Below are 7,733 nucleotides of genomic sequence, written 5' to 3' on the forward strand. Positions count from 1 at the left end.
CTGAAGGGTTATTTTCTACCTTCGTAATTAAGATTATATATTAAATAATATTTGATACTTCTAAAGTATTCTGGTGTATATAAATGGTTAGATAAAATAGGTCTATTAGAATTAGGATGTCTAATATTCTTATATATATATATATGAATAATAATAATGACAAAAGCAAAAAAGTTTTTCATCCCTCAACTATTTTTTTCTCTCTTTTTAGAGTCTCCCTCTTATACAGTACTTACTCCATTATTTTATCATTCAATTCTACAAATTTAAACAGTGTTTTATCAATCTTAGCAATATTTTTTATATCTCCTTCAATGATGATTTCATTGGCAATGTTGCTAACAATCTTACTGACAATGATAACAACCCTGAAAATCAGGAGTAAGAGCAGGAGGAGATAATTTTAGTTTTCTCAAATCCTGAAGATTCAAGTGGGGGACAAAGCCCAAACGTATGATAATAGCGATAGATATATAGATATACGGATATATAGACGTACTGTAATCTTCTGTGTTTACATATTAATTTAATTTTTATTTCTTAAAATAAATAAATGTTCTGTGTTTACAAATTTTATTACTTAGATTATTTTTTTATTAATAATAGGCTTATCATTGTAATTATTTTTTAGTGAGAGTACATAAATAATACATAATATATAAGGTGTAATAACTCAACAAATATTTTTTAAGGGGATTATTCATAAAATGAACTAAATGGGATTAAGAGAATGAGAAAAATAAGTTCTTCTCATTATTGAAGAGAATGAATAATTTTTTTAAAAAATATTTGTTGAGTTATTATACCTTATATACTATATACTCTTTATGTACTCTCACTAAAAAATAATTACAATGATAAGCTTATTATTAATAAAAAAATAATCTAGATAACATACCTTAATATATTTATGAAAGATTCATCCTTTATTTCTTTCCACCAAATAATCTTAACAATAAACGTTAAATACAAGCTTGGTTCTTATCTCACTCTTATAGATGACACCTTAATATGGCATCCTAACTACTCCACTTTTATTGACCATCACTTATATCTATTAAGTATGAACTAATGGCATGATTTTTGCACTCTACAACAAATATAAGTGTCCTATTTGATCAATTGGAAGAGCTGTTTCCCTTGAACAGGATGAATATTAATGCCTTCTAACCTGTAACATGTATCTAAATCGCTATATTATGGATTCATGGTAATGAAAACATTTAATGACCTCAAATGTGGAATTCATGACACGTTTTGTTAGATTGTAAAGCTATTTTAGTATGTAGTTGTTCCTATGGTTGTATTTAGATATACTCTTTTAAAAAAAATAACGAAAAACACACCTTTAAAACAAGATAAAAAAGTACTTTTAAAATAAGTACTTTTTTTTCTTTTTTTTTATCCGGAAACAACTTTTGCATATTTATATAAATAAAAATAAGTAAAACCTAATTGTTTTCTCTTCTAGTGTTCAAATATTATACACAAGTTTAAGAAATATATTTATATTATAAAAGTATTTTTCTTATAAAATAAGTTCAAACAGGTTCATCTAATTTGTTTCAAATAATGTTATGATATTATATTTGTTGTTAATGATCTGAAACAATAAACTCGCATATGTTTGTAGATATGGGCAGGCAATCCAGCAAAGTTCCTGTGGAAGCTCACTGATGAAGAGATAGCTTTTATCCACCAATTATACTAACCTCGCGCAGGTGCGCGCAGCAGAGAATGTGAAATCGAGTTTGAGAAGGGGTTATGAAAGAAGTATGCACGTAGGGACGAGGAGTATGACTCAATGCTCGGTATTGTCCGTGAGATTCCTCCAGAGCTTATTCTTCCAGATAATATCCTACCGAAACAACAAGAAAAGTCTCTTAAAAATGGAGTTCTTCAATAGAATTCTCTTTCGAATTCCAATACTAAAAAGAGAAACATGGATTTTGATTTTCACATGTTCATTTTTCTCATCTTTATATTTGATTTGTATCTAAATAAACATTTATACTTGGAAGTGTGCAAATTATATTCATCTTATTTGTATCTAAATTAAAATAAATGTATTGTTTTTACGGTAGAATTGAGTGAAGGGTACATGTGAGAGTCCCGAGACAGCATGCATTTGACTATAAGATGAAAATATAGGAGAGTAGTGAGTACTGAGTAATAAAGAAGATGGAAATGGGAAATGAAGGAGATTAGTAAACAGCTTCACATAGATGCGACAAGTGAGTTTGGACATAACCGAAAGTGAGAGTAGGAAGAATCCAGTGCACATGGGCAATACATATGACTAATGCCTTTTGAGTGCGTCACTTCCAAAGCCAGAGGTCACTATAATAATGTTCATGCAGGTAATATATACCAAACTTTGATGCTTATTGTAATGTTGCATATACATTTTCATGTATTTGTGCTGCGTACAAGAGTAAGGAATAGTGGGGCTGTAAATGCAGGGAATGTTGGGGAACAAGTTGTTGTTGTTCACAACACACACTATCCAGCTGTTTAATTGGCTATTCAATTTGGAGTCATAGGTGGAATTGACTATGCATGCATATTCAGTAACATCTTGTATCAACATAAATCTTATTCTTTTCTTTGCTATGTGCTTTCTATAATCTTAGGAGATCAATGTTGTCACTTGTTACTCAATGCTGTATTACAGTATTAGGTATCAATGTTGGTAAATCCTAATCAAAAGATTAGGCGCAAAGTTACAGCACCAACACCATCGATCCAAGAAGAAAACCCAACATGACGCATAAGCCATAACACGAAGAAATAAAACATAATGAAACCAAGCCACAATCATTATTACATACTAACCCAAACACCCTGAGCAACATGCCATAAGCCCATAACCCATAAGTTTCTACTTATGACTTCAGTAGGCTTAACTACTAAAAATGCATTGAAATTATTTTGACAATGACAAAAATATTTTGAAATTTTTACATCAATAAAAATATTATCAATAATTTAAAAATATGTCAAAATTATCCCGCCGTGATTAAAAACCTACTCCATTAACGAAAAAAACATAACATGGCTAACAAGACATTTTATGTGGCAAAAATAACTGTGAGATAGCTAAACGAAAATATGAATTATCTTAAATCTAATTGAATCCAAATTAAAACGGATGTATATTTTTGTCACATTTTAAAATAAATTAAAGATATTTTTATGGATAACAATACAAGTGATTACTTTTTTAAAATGAAATTGTTTAGATGCAGAGTAAACGTTTGAAATGAGAGAAAAAATTCACGTTCAAATTAGATGAGTTTGATTAAGGGTAGCACTAATGTTAATGTCGCTCCCAAATTATTATCTCCATTCTCATTTAACCATCTTTTTATTAATTTCCCAAAATACCCTCTCTTTTCACTCAATTCCCCTTTGTATTCTGCTACGTAATTTTTCCTCACTGAGAAAGGCATGGTGTGAATGGGGAAGCTAAAGCCTAAAGCAATGGGCTGGGATCTTTAGTGGAACTCAAATGCAATAAGACTATAAGAGGATATTTTGGGGAAAAAATTATTGAATAAAAGTGGCATTATTTCTAGTTTGCTACCCATGAATCAAATATTATACTCGGGATAATTTTTCCACAAATCAACTCAAAAGTTATATGGTTTCGACCACAACTCAACTTAAATTCATGAAAATTAAATATCAAATATTTATTAAAATTTTTTAATGTCTTCGCCAATGAATTATAGTTCAAATGGCATAATCTCTCTATAAATAATATTTTTAAGTTATTTCAAAAAAAATTCTATCTCTCTATCCTAAACTAATTCATATTTCATTGGTTTGTAATAGCGTGGACAATAATTTTTAAAATATATATAAGATATTTTAAGAATAATATAAAATTTTTTTATGGGTAAGTTTGACAAACTACCTTCCTCTTGATCTTAATTGCCAAGAGAAAGATCTCTTTTTCATGAAAAAAAAAGCTAATAACTTTTTAAAGATTTAATTGAAATTTAATCAGCAAAATACTTGCTTTCCCAACATTTTTTTTCTCTAAATGTTATACTCTTTCAATTTAACTTGGGAAATATTTGTATTCGAAAGGAGGGTGTATTAAATTACAAATTACGAAATCCTGAATTTTCTCATTCTTCCAGTTATATTTAAGGAGTTTTCAATTTGCTTTCTTGGTAATTTCACTTCAATTTGAATTAAGAAACTTAAGAAAAAGATAAAATAGGAAATGAATTACATTTAGGATCTATTCAATTCCCTTTTTTGTATTAGATTTATTTAGGTTTAAAAAACTTACAAAAATAAGACCAAAATAGGAAACAATATGCACTTAGAATTTATTTAATATTTACTCAAATAAAAATATAGAAATTTTAATGAATCTTTATCACACCATATATATAGTAGTAGATTTATAATATAATTTAAAAAATAATTCTCCACATACAAGTATTTTTTCATACAAATCTTTACAAGTTATTTATATTCACGCGCTTCGAGTTGTTACTACACGTTCTTCACTGTACATTCTTCTTCTTCTTCTTGCTGCACGTTCTTCTTCCTCCTCATCTTCTTCTCTTTCGATATCGACGTCACTAACACCACCACTTCCTTCTCCTCCTTTTCCTCCTTCTTTTTTCATTAGAATTTCTTCTAGTTAATTTTTTCGTTAGTAATTTATGATTCTGTAGGTGAATAATGTTTCATCGTTGATGGTTTGAATTGAATATAATGTAAAAGTTCTATATTGAAAAAATATTTTTCTATATTTGCAGTAAATTTGGGTGTAACTCGAAGATATTTGGGTGTAACATGAAAATATTTGAGTGTATTTTAAGAATTTTTGGGTGTATTTTTATTCTGATAAGTTCTGTATAATTCAAAATTCTTCCTCTTCCTCTTCCTCTTCCTCGTCTTCTATTGCTTCTTCTTTTTATTTCATCATCATCACTATCTTCTTCTTCTTTTTTTCTTCTTCATCTTTTGCTTTTTGTTTTACCTTCTCAAGTTTCTTCTTGTTTTACTCTCTTAACATGAATAAAAATAAAAAAATCAAACAAAGAAGAAGAAAAAACACATAATGTTGTAAAATTACTTGGAAGAAGATGAACTTACATTCATTTAACTAAAAGAAAGAAAGAAAAAAGGAAAAAAGAAGAAGAAAAAATGCAGCATTAGAGGAAATATTTTTCTGTATTTGCAGCAAATTTAGGTGTAACACGAAGATATTTTGGGTGTATTTTTAAGAATTTTGGGTGTATTTTTATTCTGATAAGTTTTGCATAATTCAAAACTCATTCTCTTTCTCCTCCTCATCTTCTACTACTTCTTCTTCTTCATCTTCTTATTTCATTTTCTTATAATTCTTTTGGGGAGAAAAAATCAAACAAAGAAGAAAAAATATATAATGTTGCAAAATCAATAAAAAGAGAAAGAGAAAAAAATGCAATAACAACAACAGTAATAAAAAACAACAATGAAGATAAAACACGCGAAGAAAAAGGAGGATAAACGCAAAGAAGAAGGAGAAAAAGAAGGAATAGGAGGAGGAGGAGGAGGAATGCGAAACCGTTGAGTAGCGCGCATGTGGTTTAGCTCAACTTGTATGACTTGTAAATCTAAATGACTTGTATGTGTAACACTACTCTAATTCAAAAACGAGTAATAGTTCGACACAAGTGGAAAAATAATAAATTTTTATAATGCTTAAAATGATAATTGTTATCTTTTTGCGTGGTGTGTGTCATGTACTCGTGTATGCGTGTGGGAGAAAAATTACTGTAAGCAAATGAAACTATATTTTAGTTAATTTTGATTTTTTACGGTATCTTACAATTTGGCAGATTAAGGATGAATTTATCGTAGATTAAAGTTCTATTTAAAATTTTATTGTTAGTTAATAAGTTGTTGCACGCACATGGCAAAATTCAAAATTTTTTAAACCCCGACATTTGTGAGACTAGTGAACTAATCACTACCAACCTAACTTAAGGCCCATTTGAATAGGTTCATAAGTTACTTTTTTTTTTTACTTTTAACTTATAAAAAGGTATAGTCAAGGTTTTGAAACCCGGTTTGAACTGGCCGGTTGAACCGATCGAACTGTGAATCGAAGGAAAAAACGGTTCAGACAATAGGTAAAACCGTAAATTTTAAAAACTGTGATCAAACCGGTGAACTGGTCGGGAACCGGTCGGTCGAACCGAACCGTGACCCGACCGGTTTTTGGAGAAGGCAATCAAACGTCGCCGTTTTTCACTCACTGAACCAACAATCCCTAATCTTACTCCATCGCGCAAGCCCTAGCCCCTAATTAATCTCCTCTCCGTCTCTCACACACACAGTCCAGGGAGGAGAGCTGCCTCTCAAGTCTCAATCTCATCGAGCTCACCTCCGTGCAGTCACCGCCTCGTGCTCGCGCACTTCCCCTCCATCACGCAATAGCCATCGCAACTTTCGAAGCCTCCGTCGCACAACCTTCGAAGCCTCCATTGCGTAGCAGCCATCGCAACCTTCGAAGACACCTTCCGTGGAAGTCACTTACTGTCGCAAGTTCCTGGAGCCAGCTTGGAGATTCGCACAACCCTTTCTGTCGTGAAGTCAGACATGGAAATCGCAGCCACCGCCACCACTCCTTGCCGTCGCGCAGTGTCTTCCCAACGGCGCCAACCCTGTTCGACCCTTCCACCCCCAGCCACTGTCTCTGTTGCCAGCAGCTCTGCATTTTTTCCTGTCTTCCACTAACCCTAGGTATAAATCTAATTTGTTGTAATAATAATTGTTGAAGCATGATTAATTGTTGGTTTTAAACCTTGCTGTTGATTGTTTGAAGCATGAATCTGAGCACAGATTGTGATAGCTGCAGATAGTTGGACTGTAGAGTTTTTTGGTGGATCCCAGGAATCAGTATTTCTCTCCCCGATATTGCTGTGGTAGACAACGATGTGGTAGTCTTTGCTAATCTGTTCAATATGATAAATTCACTATATTTAAACAAATATTGTTTAAGAGCCTCGTCGTCATAGGTTGTTGATTAATTCTTTGGTGCTGGTTATTGATTAATTCTTTGGTGCTGATTGCTTAAAGCATTATTAACTATTAAGTGATTAATTGTTAAAGATGATTGCTTGAAGCATGATTAAATGATTAATTTTTTTGTGCTAATTGCTTGAAGTATTGTTAAATGATTAATTATTGAAGCTGATTGCTTGAAGCATGATTAATTGTTATAATAGTGCCTCAATATTTATATAATTTGGCTAGCTTCTTCTTTTGCACTTAGCAGAGGAGGAGTTTGTTTTATCAGAAAAATGAAAGTCTAGTGACCAAAGATAGGGTATTTATAAAAGTGAAAAAAACAGGCCTTTCATCCAACAAGATGCTTTTTTGCATCTGAAACTATATATATTAATGTACTCATATATATCTTTAAATGATTAATTTTTTGGTGCTGATTGCTTGAAGTATTGTTAAATGATTAATTGTTGAAACTGATTGCTTGTAGCATGATTAATTCTTATAGTTTATTGTTGAAACATTGATAATTGATTAGTTGTTGGGTGCTAAATCTTGCTGTTGAGGCATTGATTAGTTGATTAGTTGTTGGATTGTATTGTTATTGGATTGCTGGTAATTTTTAAGTATGGATGATAGTATCAACCAAGAATTACCTAGGATTTATTATATTAGACTATAATTATGTTTTAATGTGTTTCTTTATATTTTAT

This window comes from Arachis duranensis, chromosome 10, assembly GCF_000817695.3.
Source record: "Arachis duranensis cultivar V14167 chromosome 10, aradu.V14167.gnm2.J7QH, whole genome shotgun sequence".
Taxonomy (NCBI): Eukaryota; Viridiplantae; Streptophyta; class Magnoliopsida; order Fabales; family Fabaceae; genus Arachis; species Arachis duranensis.